The following is an 18,141-nucleotide window of genomic DNA, read 5'->3' on the forward strand; positions in this document are numbered from 1 at the left end:
AAGCAGCTCCTATTTCTGCAAAGATCATCAGCCACAGAGAAGGGGTGCATATGCTTACACAATGATTTTCATCTTCGGCTTTTCCAAAACAAATAGAACCACCAGAAACAAACAAACAGAACCACAATTAGTTGAGAGGGAAGCTTTCATTTTCCCTGATCTTACAATAACAGCCAAAAATAACTGTCATACCCTAACAATCACCCATGAAGAAAACTATGTATTTATTTTAAGGCCTCCCCAGTGCTACCAGTTCTAATCAGATAGTTCAGAAACTTGGGTTAAAAACAGATACATTTCCACTTTTCGTTCTGAAACAATTGCAATTATTTTAACTATTTTTAATAATATATAATTGCCAGGTATATGCCCCCTCAAGGTATCTGAGGCCTCATCTATTACCCTCAGCTTATATGCAACCAAAATGAGATGCAACGACATTTGAAGCTGCACAGAGTTCTTTCAGCTGGGGAAAGAAAAAAAGAGTGTGACTGAAAAGCAAATATTCATTTTCTTAGCTTTGTCTCTCAGCCTGCTCTCACTGCCTCCATACCTCAAGATCTCAATAGGTTGCAGGGGGTGATTTCTAAATTCCTACAGTCCTCTCTGAGTTTAAAGTTTAAGTTAACAAGAAAAGATAGATTTGAGCTACCAGCACTGCAAGATATGGCTGTAATACAGCATCAACAGTCACGGCATTTTAATCAACAATGTTCCTATTCACTGAAGCAGGTTTCTGATCTTCAGCCAAATCATGCAAAAGAAAATTGCATTCATACTCCCTGGCACCGCTACTCCTCAGTAATCCATTACTGCAGTGAAGCAGGTCGAAAGCCCTTTCTCAAAGGCATCTCTTCTGTCAGATCTTCAGAAAAGGGGCAGAAGGGGCAAAAAGCTGTACACCTCCAGCCCACAGTGGCAGCAGGGCTCCTTTACTCCCAACTGCTCGCCCTCCCTGACCTCAGGACCGCAGCTGGATAGGACGGCAGCACAACACCCTCCTGGCTGGAAAGCCTTCTTGCCTTCCTCCCTGAAAACCAAAGGGAAGGCAGCCCTGCCAAAAGCTGAAAACAAGGCTCTGGCAGCATTATGCTCTGCAAACCCCCAAGGGCTGCCCTCTGCAGGGACAGACCTCCGGTCCAGCTATCCACACAGGCGCATACCTGATATGGAGAACATATGGAGAACAGAAATCACAGTTTTGCACCCTGGACAGGGACACAAGAACCCCTTCCCCACCTGCTACCAGTACAATGCTGAGACAACGAAGAGGCAAGCAATAGCTTAGAGCCTAAATCATCTCTCATAATCAGAAAGTAGCTTCAACCGCATGCCAAGACAGCACGCAGCTGGCTCCTTCAGCACTTGTTGGAAGTGAAAAGCTTCATGATCCTGGGCACTTACCCCCCGTTCAAATACCTACTGTACAAACAGCAGATATATCCTAGTGATGTTAGTACTGAGCAGGTAAACATCTAATATCTTTAGAAGAGAAGCAATCCACAATATAAAGGAAATACAGCGTGGCTTCTGACTTTTTTTGAATTTTATCCTTAATACATCATCATCATCCTGCAACACGTACTATTTTGGTTGAGTAATAGGGTTTCCTCTCACAGTTGCATCAGGGAAAACAATAGCCTCTAGAAGCTGTCTTTTCTGTCAGTGAATAATTAAAGTATTTTTTGTAGGGCATTTTCCTCTCTTCCCTGATCTTCGGTTTTGGCTTGTTGTTGGATTTTTTATTTGTGGGTTGTTTTTGTTGTGATTTTTTTCAATATAAACTCATAACTTCTTGTTTCCAGTTTTTGTGCACACATGTATTTGCTCTGTGCTTAGTCACCACCAAAGCCCAGAGATCACATGTTGGCAGTCTTGGCAAGTCTTGTGGGTTCTTACAAATGTGTAGCTCAATCTCTCACTAATCTTTCAGCAGGACCATAACCCTTTGCACCTCTAAGAGAACTTTTACCCCCAAATGCCAGTGTTACATGCACATTGACTCAACAGCACTTCACAAAGCTCTGTTGGATCTTTCAATTTTCAGGAAATACATATAAATTTTATACCACACTGGAGAGGAGAAAACAAGGTCAGTTATAGAGACAAAACTGAGAATAACTGGCCACACGCCCAGACTGATTTAGGGCTACATCAGACCACTAACTGCACCCAAGTAACAATCTCTACAAAAACAAAAATAAATCTCTTATTGGAGTTATTAGCAGGTGCATCACAAAAACAGAGCTCTGAAACCAAGTCTCCAGACCTCACTAAAGTATTTGGGGGAAACGTGTATTTTTCCACGCCAAATGCTGCTTCTTTAACTTGTAGTTGTGCCCCATTTTGAGCTTTCCCCTTTACCATGTAACCATGAACTAGAGAGATGCTGATACTCTGACACACTTGGATTTCTCCAGGAGCTATGGCACTAGCACCAAATGCCACAAATCCAGTAAATTTATGAGAGTCGGCACCACTAAGCAGCAGACATCCCTTAAATTACCTGTCCCTGGCACTCTGAACTCCCCACACAGAATAAACTGGGGGCACTGCAGAAGCTTTCAGGTTTTCTCCTAATAACAGCAGCCATACTGTACAGGGGAGCTGGGGATAACGATACTCCCTGGAGGGGTTTCCAGGTCTTGTAAATTCGCTGTGGTTCTACGCTGCTGCATTTGCTTTCAGTTCAGGGTTCTTAGGCTGGATGTGTAAAAGACAATCTCAGCCTCGTTTGAAACTAGATACATCTCCGGAACCTCTGATCCACACACAGAGAAAGAGCTTGAAAGCACTGGAAATATACACTTACCAGTTGTGATAGAGTACGTGATGGATCACTGGAAAACTACCTATTACTGTCTGGCTTCTTTTTGTTATTGTTCTGTGGTTTGCTTTTTTATTTTTTAAGCATTGCGATGTGTTTGAAAAGGTTGAAGGCCAAAGTACTGTCTGTACAGAGCACCTCACATTCATTCTGAAGCAATGGACCACTGTAAGGAATAGAAAAGAAATCAAAGACCCTGCGTTTGCTGGATGTGCTGGCAGAGCACTTCCTTCCTGACACAAAATCAATCCCTACACCCTACCTCCAAAAGGCAGATTCCATTACAGTCAATCCTTGGAATTAAAAGCCCTGTTCTTACTGCATGCTTTTGCTTCCAAGACATCCTGGCTAAGCTCATGCAAAGCACTGCTCCATGCAGACACGCTGCTGCCTGTTACCTGTTGTGCCCAACAGACATGTCCCACATCAGGGACCTGCACACATCTGCAGCGAGGAGACTGCTCAGACCCAGCCACTCTCATTTAACTTGACAGCTACATCTGCAGCCCTACATAAGAGCTCCTCAGAGCTGATACTTCCAGCAGGAACAGCTCCTTGGCATGTCTTTCCTCCAGAGAAAAGCATTTTGGACTGCAGTTCTGCTTGATTTTTTCCAATACTGGTGTCCTCTGCTTAAAGCTGTTGCTTTTACAGTCACATTGCTCGCCACCCAACTCCAGATCCCGCAGCTCGGGATTGCTGGGACGAGCCCAGCGGCTGGCGGGTAGCCCTGGAGATGACAAACCCCTCAGGGCACAGACACCTGCTCAGCCAGGACGCACAGCCCAGGTTCACACAGGCGCACACAGCACGTACGAACAATCTGTTCCACTCTGCTGCATTCTTCTCAATTTGCTGTAAATTTAAACAGCTGCAAGACACTTTTAGCCATCAAATAATAGAGTCTGTGAGCTCCTTGCTAGCATCCACAGCGAGAGCTGCGCCTACTACTTGAAGTCAAATTTCTGTCTCCAGCAGGGGTTCCCCAACTTGCTCCGCTCTGCCGCATCCGTTCCAAATTGCTGTAAATTCAGGTTATTGTAAGACACTTAATTTCAAACACAAAGATAAGCTCTGCTTCTGACATTCAAAGAACCACACAGGAACACGTAAGGCAGCTTACTGCAGGTCTTTCCAAGCTCATTTTGCTCGGGTACCATAATGAAGCCAAGAAGGACAACAGAAGTTGCTATATGACTAACCAAATACAACAGCTGAGTTTGTAAGCTCAAGCCTGCACAGCAGAGATCGCCTAAGAATCAAAATTGGCCTACAACATGCACCTGTTCAAACCCAGTCTGGATGGACAGAGGAGTTTCTGCTCAGTGCAGGTGTCTCAATTTACTCAAAACTCTCCCCTGATACCAACACACGTCACACAAAACACGGGTAAATAAGCCACGTGTGGTGCAGGCTACTTAGACAGAAGCACAGACCCCTGGCAATCACAACATCGAGGAACCATAACAGCGCGTTCACCACAAGCCAAGAACGTAGAGCTTGACACTGAAGACACTTGTGAGAAAAGCAGAGCATTGTATGATCCTTTCTCCATGCTACCAAGCATACATCAGTGTTAGGTTTGTTTGTTGTGTGTTTTTTTTTAGCATGAGTTTGCAATCCTCAAATGTGTTTCAATATATTTGAATGCATCATATATAAAGGGCAGCAATCAGACCACTTTAACCCTCAGTGATTGACATAAAGAGTAACAAGCATTGAGGTGCTTTTGAAAAATAACTTTGGCATTATTATGCTGTAAGAAATAAACAAAATGCAGCACTAATTTCTCATCTTCCCTGTAAATCCTTGTCTGATTGTCTGTTGTCTGCATGGCCCCAACGGGAACATAAGAGCCATAAAGGCAAAAGAGAAACAATGGCAGGACAAGGTAGGGTTTGCCTGGCTATCCTTCATTTGTTGTACCAATTATTTTTCGTTTAAACATTTGTGCGACTGTCCTATTCAAGTTTTAAACCTTTTTTTTTTTTTTTCTTTTTAATTATTTGGCTTTTGCAAGCAAGCAGTGCTGCACCACCACCACAAGGTCTACCTTGTACCCAGGGGCTGGATGGAAGGAGTTTCATTTCAACAGCAAAATCCTGCAGAGGCTTTGCTTTCTGCATCTATTTACCTAGCTCTCCAGATCCCACTCCCTGTGCTACAGCCACCAGAGAGCTGGGAAGCAGTACGTGATACTCCCTCTGTGCTTTCTCAGCCATCTCAGCTATGTGGCTCATCAGGATGTAGCAGCGGCTCCCTCCTGGCCCCCACTGAGCCCTGATGGAGGGTGTTGCTACGTCCCCACAGCCCCGTGGTCCCGCTCTGCCCATCGGGTCTGCTGTCTGGAAACCCTTGTGCAGTGGGGAGCCAGCGGCACAGACACAGCCCGTCGACAAGTGTGGCTGCTCTCTTCCCTTTGACTCCATCTCCTGTGGTGCAGCTGCCATCTGCAGGTACCCAGCTCCTCTTTGGGGAACAGCCTCCCACGGGCACGAAAACAGGAATGCATCTGGCAGAAAAGCTTTTCCTCCCCTTCCACCTTGTTCACTGGTTTTCTGCCTCCCATCTGTTCATCCCTTCTCCCTTCCCAGCCTCTCTGCTGTCTCCATATGCTTGCACAGCCAGCATCTATATTATTCCTTACCTCCACATACACCTCCCTCTCCACCATCATGGACTTGCAGTCTAAGCGTTTAGCTACCAAGCACCAGAAAAATGGTGCTCATCCTCCTTAATGTCTTACCCATCCTCGATGGCACTACAGAAACCAGCCACCAATGGTGCCTTCTTGACACTTCTCCCAGCATCTGCACCCCAGATTAGGAGCAGTGATTTCAAGGGATACTTCATTTGCAGCCTCAAAAACCTCCAAGACTGTCCCCTGTCTGAGGCCCAAGAGGGAAAGATGGCTGCAAATGAGGTCCTTGCATCCTGCCTGTTGCCTTAGCCACTCCCTGATAAAGGATTAATCCCTCTCCAAATATTGGCATGTTAATGTTACATAGCTCTCTCTTCTCATTGCCTTTTTCAAGCAGGTTATTTTGGAAATTATTTACCTATCTATGGAAGTAAAGTGCCTATTTAACAAGGCACACACACCACGCTACCTTTTATCATCTTGTCAGCAAGCTGAGAGTGAAAACTGCAAAACACGATTCTGTTAGAGGCAAGAGCTCATTGTCGCAAAATGTATTCAATTACTTTCCCTCCCTACTGCAAAACTCGACTAATGAAACATGCAGACCCCAAAGGGAAAAGCAGGCCCTTTAGCATACCATAAAAGCAAACACCAGCCCTATTTCCCTTTTAACCATCTTCCTACACAACTGGATGTATTTCTGGTTTGTTACACAAGCAGACCCCCCTCCCTCAGCAAACATTAAAGCACACGGTAGCTCTACAAACCTGCAATGACAAACACTCTCATCTTCTGCCTCCCCACCCTACCACGCTCCTCATGACAGCTTTTCTCGTAGTAACTTGGAAATATGGTATATGGTAATTACCTCTGTTATCTCAGCTTGTGGATGGGAATGCTCTCGCTCATCTTTGAACTTTATTAGAGCATCAACAAATTTTGCATTAAGAATTAGCAGGGAATGAAAACAAACATGCTGAAGTGCTCGTTTTGTCGGCGATACCCAACAGATCAACCTGACTCTGTCCACTGCCTAAAAACCATTGCTTTAGAGGAGGCAGCAGAGCCATCTGACATTTGTACAATACCAACTGCATAGCCCGCAATTTGTCCAGGCTATCAAAGAAGCATTTTAACTATGAAAAAACAAAGTTGTGTGATCTTTGATTACCATTAATATTCAATAGTGGCAATGTAAAACAACGCTCAGCAGTGGCGCTGCTGCTCATACCTTATTCTTTGCATAATTCAAGACTTTCTTTTGATAGTGTATCAAGGCACTGTATGGGCACTGAGACAAACCTGATAGAGACTGTGAGAGCTAGAAACTCATTACCTAATCTAACCCAACAGCAGGCAATATTCATCTTCTTGCACCATTATCTCAACTACACAAGGTAAAAGAGTCATGCTGAACACAGCTACCAGGCAGGGAGGGTATCTGAAGAAACGTGCTCTCCCTTCCACATCCCCAGAGCACCTTAGGACTAGCACCTGTGCTCATCCACAGAGGATCAGCAGACTATAAAAAAGAAAGAGGGAAAAAGGACAAAAGCAGAAGCAATCCCACAAGTGGGCACAGGAAAGGGAGATGCACACATCTTCAAAACCATTCTCAACAAGAGAAGCACCACCAGCCATATCGGCTGCACCCCTACACACCTGGGGCACAGCCACTTCCATGCACTGAGCATCTGCTCCCACCCCTGCTTCCCACCTGCCAGTCACCAGGTGCTGAGCAAGGCACAACCCACTGCAGAAGCTGCAGCTTCCCTGGGCTCAGAATCAAATCTCTCACCAACGGCTGGAGGCAGCCCCTGCTGGGGAGAAGGAAAAAGGGGTAAAAAGGAGAAGAAGGGAAAATGATCTGCTCCCTTAAACCTTCTTTGCAACGTGCAGCTTTTACCTTTCCTCTCCATTTGAGCACACACTCAAGTGCTCCAACAGCCCAACCCCTTGCAGGAGGCACACCCTGCCCGCGTGCTGCATCACCTCCACCCCAGGGCTCGCCACCAACTTTGTGAGGCACAGGGATGCTGAAATACATGGGTTACAGGAGCAGAAATGCCAACGTGGCTGTGAAGGTTTGAGCTAAAACCCTTTATTATGGCACCTTTTTAGTTAAGAAAAACATTTTAAAGCATGTCAAGTTTGACAAATGGTTGCAGTTTTCTTCAGTCACCACAACACCCTTGTACCTGCAGCTGAATCCTTCAGAAAGCTTTGAGGCTCACTCGCCCCAGCTGAGGGACCGCAGAGAAGCCCTGCAGGGAAGGGAGCCAACTCCCACCCCCTTGGAGTAACACCCACGGAGAAGAAACTTCAAGACTTGGATTTCAGCACAAGCTCAACAAGTCCAGGAGAATTAAATGGCCTTCACAGTGAAAAACCCTGCTCAAACGCAGGCTTGCCTGAGAGCATGGCAGCTCTCAGCTGACAGACCTCAGCTGCAGCTGGCAGGAGAGCACTAGAGACAAGTGCCTTCATACATCCACGTCAGGTGAGCCAAGCAGAGCCTGTATTAATGCTGACAAGCTTTAAATAACACCACTGCACAAAACCTCCTCTCCTAGACCCAGCTATCCTGAGTTTTCATCCAGGAATGCCCACCCTCGCTTTGGGAGCAGGCACTGGGGGCAGCTCACGCCCCAGATGCACCTCCCCAGCGGTGTGGGGAGCCTCTGGGCAGACCCCAATCCTCCAGCACCCCACTACCGCAGCACCCAGGCACAACAGCTTGCTCGCTGCCTGTCCCCAGCATGGCAGTTCTGACAGGTTTATTCCAGTTAAATATTAAAGCCTAAAGGACTATTTGCATAATTAAACATTGATCTGCTCTCCCTCTCTGCATGTGCCTCTCACTCTTGTGAAATATATTAATTCTGCCTCAGGACAGAGGCCCTGCAGACGTGATGTGGTGCCTGTCCCCCATGGAAAAATATTTATAAAAAGGACAAAAAGATCTTTAAAAAAAACACAAAACTTTTAGAACATAAAGCCAAGGTGATGTGCCAGGGGCATTATCCTTTCTACTGGGGAACAAAGGAAGAGAAACAAAGGGACATGGGGATTAGCCTCCAGGCTGGCACAGAAAAGGGGATATAATTGCTCAGCTTTGCTGCTGCAATGCCCGTAATCTTCAGCTGGGGGTGTTCAGACAGATCAGCATGCCCAGAATAAGCAGCACAATAAACACTCCAAGCCAGAGGTATATTACAGAGCTGGTTTTCAACATGCACCATAACATACCAGTGGTGGGCATCACTGAATCCCCTTTTTTGCTGAACGCTATTTCAGGAAGTGGAAAACACCCTAAAAGTACTATTAAAGTTAAATCTACATGACACTCCTGTTGCCCAGGCGAAATTTTGGCTTTTGTCACCTTGTCACTAAAGCAGATCAAACGGTGGCACACATACACAAGACCTGCACTGAGACAACTGCAACTGCTGGAGGTAAATTACTAACATCTCTCTCATCTATGGACGCGCAGGGGAGACGAAACCAAGCAAATCTCCACAACTGAACCATCCAACAAGAACAATCTTATGGCATTTGTGGCACCTGGGCAAGTTTTCCACTGTGGAAGGAAGTCGCCCCAAAGCTGCAGAAGCTTGTACCCACCCTCAGACGGGCATCAGCACCCCACTGCAGCAGTGCCTGGCCCTGGCTGCATGTGGAAGCCGTGTGTTTTCCAGCTCCCTGATTACCCAGGTTTCATACTCACCCCAAAAGCCAGTAACACCTTTGGGGTGCGTGCTGATGCAAAGTGGGACCAAAGAGGTTGGGGGCACCCAGAGACAGCTGCTTCCCTCACACTGTGCCGAACTGCGTGCTGGCAGAGGGTCTCTGTGCTGGCAGAGGGCAGCTGCCAGGCAGGACGTGACTGCCGACTCTCCACAGAGAAATTCCGCAACAGGCAACACCAGCAACGCCATATGGGGAAATGCCTTCAGTGTATGAGATGTAATTTTGAAATGAGCAATTTCTCTATGTAAATTGCATAAAAGCATCCCACAGAACGCATGAAAATACCTGCGTACTCAAATTAATCGCGTGCACGGGAGGCAACCAGGAGATAAATAACCAACATTAATATTCTGAGTTCCAATTTCTATCCTGTGCCACCACAAATTATTTTCACATTTAAATAACAAACTTATATTTAAGCTAATCAGGGTTTAACAGTTGAGACACAGCAGAAAAATATCAGGAGAATCCTATTTTTGCTGCTAGCACTCACTGGGTATTCTGTATTTTCAAAAACTAATTGGAAGATTGCAACCTTTCCTCCCCCCAGCTATGAGACACGAAAATTGCCTTTTTTTTTTTTTTTTTTTAAACTATGAAGTTACTTAAGTTACTTCATCTGAATTTTTACTGCATGTCTATCAGCACATGCTGATATCAGCATGTCTTTTGTCCACATCCAGCTTTTTTAATTCCCTTATACGAACATACCCTGAGATCCTGGCAAGTAATTGAGGGTTTTATTCTGCCTAACATTTGAAAAATGCATTCTGCCTTATGTTTTGGTCCCTTCCTTAAAGGTCAGCAAGCATCACACCTAACTGGATTTGTAATTACTCTAGTAAACATGACTGAACAGACAAATGCCAATACATTTACACATGTGGCATTAAGTGTGCTACCTTCTGTTCCTAATGTACTGGGTCTAAGTAACAGCAGAACTGGGTCGTTTTTCTAGTGCTTCATAAGCCAAGATGAAGTTCGTGCTTTTCAGCTGGTTGGAAAGGCCTTTTTATCTTCACAAAACGCTCTGGTAATTCCTCCCTGCTCTTCCTCATGAGCTGCAGGTGGATGGAACAAAATTGCTGACCTCCACAAGCAAATAACTTAAGGTACAACAGGTCAGTTCGTAATTCAATATACCTTGCACATCACCTTCAAGGACCTGTGTGAATTTTGGCAGCCGTGCCGTACGCTGATCAGATTACCAGGTGACAGGCAAATCCACAGGACATATTTCAGAAGCCTTTCTGGATGTAGAAAGCCAGACAAGTTGCAAAGTTGTCAGTGCTGCACTCAGCGAGTGTCTCATGCAGCCAGAGATCACGGTCTAGCCCAAGGACAGGGTTAGCACATAGCAGCATTGTGTTCACACATTTATCTTAACGTATTAAGGTAAATAAACCAAGGAGAAACTGGAACATGTGCACAACGAGCACAATGAAGCTGTCTGGGAGTTTTCCCCGCTACCAACACGGTGCTGCACAACAAGTGAAAGCCACCACCAAAATGCAGGGAAAGCCATCATGGGCTCCAGTTTGGGGGCTACCAGCTCAGAAAGTGCCCTCTGACTTCTGCTCCAGGGAAAAGCAGCCCTAGCAAGTGTTGCAACCATAGTCCTCCTCACCCGACTCGGACACAGCCTTCATGCCCAGCAGCTGCTGCAGCACCTCTGCCTGCCGGGGATCAAAATCAAGTCTTTGCTTCTCTCAGTCCAGCCCGCTCACAGCCTGCTTTTCCCTCATCACTCCCAAGACCCCAGTAACCCCCTGGGGCACCTTCCCCTGTCCCTTCATACAGGGCTGGAGCACCAAGGCTCAGGCTGATGGTGGCTGCAACTCTGCGTTTCTTCCCAAAGCCTCTGCGCGCTACTTGTTCAGCAGGAGGGCAGTGGAATATGATTTCCACATAACAACAAATCAAGCAAAAAGCAGACGCTCAACTTCTGTTGGAACGCTTCTTCACTATCTTCATCTGTAATCAAAATATAATTTTTCAGTAGCATTTGCATTTCTCCTGTGAGAATGGAGCATAAAAGCAATTCAAAGCCCTAACAAAAGGAACCACAAGTTTCTGTGTAAAAAACAAATAGCCCTCATCCTGTTAAACCCCACAGCTACTACAAATCACTTGATATAATGTTTAATACAAATACCAGATTCCAGTGTCTGACTGAGCCAGGATAAAGAGCCCATTTCAAAAGTAAGAATTAAAATATATATGTATGTGTCCCCCATATCAGTATTAAGTGAAATGAAATAATCAAAGGAAATCATAATTTCCAAACCACTACTCTTGTCAGAGCCCAGGCTTAGAAAATTATCAGTCAGTATTTGACTAATACTCGTATTAATTTTATTGAGCTCACTGAAGACTGCTGCACGAATGTTAATACACCATGCCACAGCCACACCACGCTCAGTACAGTTGCAGACCCTGATGGGCTGTTATGTGGCCAAGCTACAGCAAAGGCTTCCACGCTACACCCATTGTGGCCAGCCCTCTGCCAACAAACCAATACACGCTATGGAGCCCCCATAAATGAGGCTCACCATTTCAGACAGAAGATTGCAGCTCCTGAAGCTCTCTCTGTAAAGCTCTGACCCAGCCTGTCAGTGCTGTATGTGCCCTGCCCAAAACCATGAGGTATTGTGGCTCACCACCCCTCACCACGCCTGCAGCACTACCTGCAATGGCATTGCGCACAGTGACAGCACCTCTCCCCTTGGTCACTTTTTTTCCAGCTGAGTTGCACAGCTTGGGATACCTCCTAAATGCAGACACATTTGGCATTTACTTTACCATATGCAAGAAGTTTTGTCAAAAGGCTGTGTGCTTCCAGCTTGACTCCACACACAAGGAGTGGGTTTCTCCACTGCAAGCTTGATCACAAGGTAATTAAGCATTAACCCGTGCACCAAAACTGGAACTGTGCAATTTCCTATGTAACTTCCAAGCCTGACAGGTATCAATTCCCCATAAGCATCATTAAAATACATTTACATAGTCTCCATTCAGTTGTGTGCACTACATCTAACTCGTATTTTGCGTTAAGTATGCACATGCCAAATGTGGTATTTACACATTATTTAAGTTCTTACACATCCCTGAGAGCTGAACAAATTAATACTTTGATTAACTTCACCATTTTCTCATGTGTGATTATTTTCCAAAATTAATGCATTATTTAAATTTATTCAATAAAATAGCTTCTGGGGTGTTTCTTCTCTGAGTTGATTATAAGTTCTGAAGATCAAACATTCATAATTTGAGCTGTGCAGCTTTGATTATAATTGTTAAGGTAAATCACAGGGCGCTCCAGCTCTCCCTGGATTGGAAGAGTACAGGCGCATTCGCACTCCTGCGTGCAAGCCAAAATCGACACTCAGGGCAGACAACACAACCTTGACATTTGCTTTAATCAGACATGCAGCCAAATAAATTTAGACAAATGTTTGTGATAAGGGAATAGGAGGGGTCCACAAGAGCATCTTGAGCTAATTCTCTTCACACTGTGATTGAGCAGTGATAGACCGTCTCTCTTTCTCTTGAGCCCCATCCCCAGGATCCTCCCCAACAGTAGCACATTCATAGTAAAACCCTTTAAGGGCTGTCTGAGATTTCCCACTACTCAGGCAGAGTTATTACAATGCACCTTGTTCTTTGTTTAATTTATAATATACTCTCTTTCCTACATGACCTAAATAATTATGTTTTAATAGGTAATACAGTTCTACATCGTACTGCATGTTAGTATTTCCCGTTGGGAGGCTGGGACATGTTCTCTAACAGCACTGGCTCCTGTACGGTGCCTCACCAATGCCCCTGCTCTGACCAGGAGCAAGGGCACAGAGATATGGCTTGTCAGCAGCACTGGGCACCAAGGAAGAAACACAAGTGGGAGAATGACATCTCAGTGCTTCGTATCAGCACAGGCCTTTATAAAAAAAGGTGAGTTGTTCACAGTCCAAAATATCTGTTGTCATTCTAGCGTACAACTGAAAAGCTACCAACAAAAGCAATTAGCTCTACAGAAGTATTTAATTCCCAGACACACATCTAAGTACTTAGCTATTGCTTTTTAATTGGAAAACGTGCTACCAAGAACATTTACTGCAGATTTTGAACTGACCCTGCCAACGGCATCAGAATAAATTCTTCCAGGATTTTCACTTACCATTACTATGGTACAGCTTTATTAGTAACGACAATCACAGCTTTCTAAAAATTCTATTTTTAGAAATAAATTCTTTTTTTTTTGAATAAATATTATTATTATTTTTTAAGATTCTTCTGGACTCTGCTTTACCTCAGAGCTCTGAAATAGCCTTAGGTGTTTTGGGAAGTTTCACATCAGCTTAATTGTCATCCAATGCTATGTAACGTAGAAAAAATTAAAAAAAGAAGGAAAAAAAAAAAACAAAACACACTGATTAGTTCCATCATATACATGTATCATCACATGGTCTGCATGCACGTATCTATTGAGCCATATGAACCACAAAAGTCCATCCTTATTCCAGCACATTGTCTCTCTCAGGTTCCCCACAGCATGTGATGAACGGGTACATTCTTTATTCTGACTATACCAAATACATTTGTGCATTCCGAATGAGAAAACACTAGACGACAGAAGACAGCCAAAAAATACACAGAGCATGGGGGATAACAGTCTGTCCATTATTTGTTTGCTAACCTTTGAATTAAGTTTTCCTCAAGGACTAGAAACCAAACAGAGAATGATAAAGTCTCCTGTATTTACGTTCATCCAGGTCTTTTTGAAGTTTTTCTGTGTAACAAGCACAACTCCAAGGTTTTACATTTAACTTGCAAAGATTCAACTGCTTAAACGCAAATGGACATGATCTCCTTTGTGCTAAACCTATCAATAATGTGACTCACACAGTTAGAATACACTAAATAAAAGCAGAATTCAATGAACAATTTTAGAATGATGTCACTTGTACAAAACAACCATCAGAAACCCACCCTAGAGAAAGCAGTGCAGGACATTCCAAGGAAATCAGAAAGTGTCATTACAATTACTGAAAATATTTCACCTAAAAGGAGCTGACAAGTCCATAAGAACATACAGTGATGGCTTTAAGGGAAGGCTTCTTGCAGAAATTCAGGTTTTTGCCATTTGCAGTGCTACTGTGGAAAAAGGAAACGGAATACATTTTTTTCTGTATAACTTAGCCCCTACTGCCACCTGCAGTTCCCATAAAACACACTCACCAAGTGTTTCCATTTCTAAGCAGAAGCTGCTGTGCACCCCAGGGTATATAACCACGGTGCCATCTGAAACCAGCCATCGGTACCAATCCCCCTTTTCCCAATGAATATAGGGCTGCTTTCTGCTTCTTGTACAGAGTGTGCCGCGTCCTGCCCAACACCCACCTCCCGCTCCCAAAACTCACAATTAGTTCACCAAAGTCAGCAGGATTCAGCCTGCTGGGTTACAGTGGCGGCCTTGCAGCATTTGTTGTCCCTTTTTGTGTGGGAATTGTGGGCACTTTACCATACAAATGGTGGTGGCAACAGTGCCTGTCCGTTTCCAGGGTTTTTTTTTTTCTGCCTTCACCAGACTGGGGTGAATTTTGGCAGGGCCATCACCTCTCCTGCTGCACACAGCACAATGCCACCCCAGGACTTCCTATAGCAAATACATACAGAAATAAACACCAAAATAAACTACTGCACTTGAAAGTGATCCAGTCATGGCTTCAAGCCAACCGATTTGCTAGCTAAACATTACCTACGCTACCATTTGTGTTTGTATTTCCAACGCACCTGGAGAAGGGCCCATCAGCGGGCAGCACGCCGGTGGCCACATGCCCGGGGGGAAAGGGACTGGGCCCAGCACTTGGGGATAAAACCCCTGGGGCCAGTTAAAATAGCTTTGCACAGGGAGAAACAGACAAAAGACTTGCTGCAAGCCCCCTTCCCCCGGGCTCAGCCTCTCTCCTCGGCTGCCGGCTCCCACAGAGCCGCCGCCAGAGGCGCTGAGGGGCTCTGGGAGCCGCGGGGGATGAGGGGGGCCGGAGGGATGAGGGGAGAACCCGGCGGAACATTCCAGGGCCTTCCAGAACGTTCCTGAGCCTCCTGGAAGGGGCTGAGCCTGCCTGCCTGGTCTCCCTCTGCACAGAAAAATGGGGAAATAAGCACAATTGAACAAAAATTGTCTCGAAGTTGAGTTGATTAAACGTATTCTTGAAGCAGAAACCATGGCTTCACAAACCTGCTCTTGCATAAACACCCATTTTATGGCAATTTGCTTGGTGTTCTCAAGTAATTCTTTTTCTATCTTTTACTTAGCCCTTTTTTTTCAAGTCAGTAAGTGGCATCACTGAGGCTTCTTAAAGATTTTCATGTATTTTATTGTACTTTTCCCCACTGTTCTAGCACTAACCTTGTGCTCACTCCACCAGTAAGCTGACACCAGAAACCTGAATCCCAAAGGCACCGCTCATGTCCAGAAGACGTCCAGCAGAAAGCACTGACCCCAACTGCCAAGGGGATTTATTAATAACAACCCCAAATAACTGCAGCTGGCCCATCTAGGGGTATGCTTTTGTCTGTGGAGTTTTTAACCCAGCCCTCCAAACCAAAACCATCTAAATGTCTTACCACATGTACACAAATACGTGCCTTAAAATAAACAGGACACCTCAATACTGCTAATATCTGTAGCTAATAACCCATCTAAATGACAGCAAACATCTCAGTGTGATGGCACAACAGCCATGGCTCACCATTGGGCTGTGGGCCTGCCAGAGATGGGGCTCTCATCCAAATTACTGACAAAGCAGCAGAAATCACAAGGCTTTTTTCCAAGCCACCCATGTTCCCTCACGACTGTCCCAAGGCTTGGAGCCACCTTTCTGCTTTCTCCCTGTCCAGTCCTGCTGTGCTGGGCCTGCTCGATGAGATCAGAGGTGGGCGACAGCAGCTGGGGTAGTTTGAAGGTCAGAAGGACTTTTACATCCCTTTTCATTTCTCAAGATCAAAGTTTCGGTGATAGATTCCTTAAGTCGGAGGGATTCATTTTGTTTTCCTTTGCAGTTTCATTAAAAGTCTATGCATTTTAATGCTCTTCAGTAAAGCCTACAAATTATAGAGCCATATTTATTATTACCAGAAGAAAACCCAGCTTTCTGCCGTTCTTCCTCCAAACTCATTCAAATTACCTTAAGTTTTTCTGTAATGAAACACAGAGACACTAGCACCACTTGGCATTAGCCTCCTGCAGCATAAATACATTAGCTAATGGGTCTGTTTGCAAGCTGCAACGGTCAATTAAATATACAGAAAAATCATCTGAGTGACAGTGCTGCATCCCATCTTAATCCCACCAAGGCATAGGCAAACAAGCTCATCATAGTTTGCTTCTAGCCCTGCCATCCTTTCAAAGCCAGAAAAGCCAGGTGGATTTTTCCCCATCCCCTCTGAACTGAAGAGCTAACATTGTTTAGGGCACAAGTGGATTGATTAACTTTCAAGAGCACTTATATAAACACCAGACACTTAGTCAATGTTTTTTTGCTCTTTTAGCCTTCTTGTCAGAGAGAAGTATAAAACTGCCTAAAAGGCACAGTATAAATTTACTTTCAATCTCTTTTCATAGTCTTTTCATGAGCAAAAAGTCACGAAATAAAAATAAATAAACTTTTAACACCATTTCCAGACCTCTGTGTTTAGCACAGCAACAAGCACAGGGCTGCAACATACTGGTTCAGCTGCCCCGTAGGCAGAGGGGCACATTAGCAGGTGCCATAAATCCCCCGTGCTTTGTGCCCAGCACAACCCCATGGGCACCAGCACAGCTAATGTGGGTGTCACAGGCAACCACCCACAAATGCAAATAAATAGCTGTCTTACCCACACAGACCAAGCTGGCAGCCACTGTCTGGAGATTGGGGTCACTCACCAACCTCAGGACAGACCTGTCCAGGAACACACCGCACGGAAACCTGAATAGACAGCTGTCCCCAGGACTGATAATTTTTCTGGTTTGTTTGTTTACTTCTCACAATAACATGAAGATACCAGATGAGCTTTAATCATTCTCTTTCCCATTTTGTGTCACTGCCCTAAGCAGCACTCATTCAGGAACGGCATGAGGGTAGAGTCCCCGTCCCAACACTTTAGTCTCCAAGCCACTACATTAATCTTTTTTTTTTTTCCAGCAACTACTTTTCCCTTTTCCCCAGGAATAAGTTATTTAAACAAAAATAATTTCTCTAGCAACTGATAGGTAAACAAACATAAACCCAGCACGGCCAGTGAGCAAGAGCAAAACCTGCTCTACACAATGGCCAGCCCTGGACTATCTCTAATATGGTAGAAGAGATCTTTTCCTACCCAAAGCAGAGGCCGTAGCAGGCTACACACTCACAGCTTCTTAATGCTGTGCTCAACAGCCCAGGCAATTGTTTTGAGCTGCCTTTCAATGCAAGACAGGAAAATTAAAGCAAGCTCATTTCACACACTGCTCTGCTGGCTCCAGAAATCCCAGGACAGTTATAAATCTGTGCAGTTTTACTACATCCGATATATCCTACCAGCACTGGATGTCTGCACAACAATAAATTTCAATTAGAGGAGGAACTTCTCTCCCTTTCTAGGATATTCTTGCATGCATGAAGATAGAAAGAGAAAACAAACTAGACTTAAAATAAAAGGGTATTATTTAAAGTTACTCAGAAATATTTACTGACCTTTATTTGAATTTATTATTAATGATGAGGCTAATTTTCATTGATGATTAGGGAGGAATAGGCGTGATTTTTTACTTGAATGGCTGGTATTATTGTACATTTCCAACTGTTGCCTGATTTTATTGCAGATTTCCAATTGCATAGTTGTATCATTGTATGCAAAGAAAAGAAACACTGAACATGAATAAACTCCAGAATATTTA

The sequence above is a fragment of the Aythya marila genome (assembly GCF_965140915.1).
Source record: "Aythya marila genome assembly, chromosome: 7".
Taxonomy (NCBI): Eukaryota; Metazoa; Chordata; class Aves; order Anseriformes; family Anatidae; genus Aythya; species Aythya marila.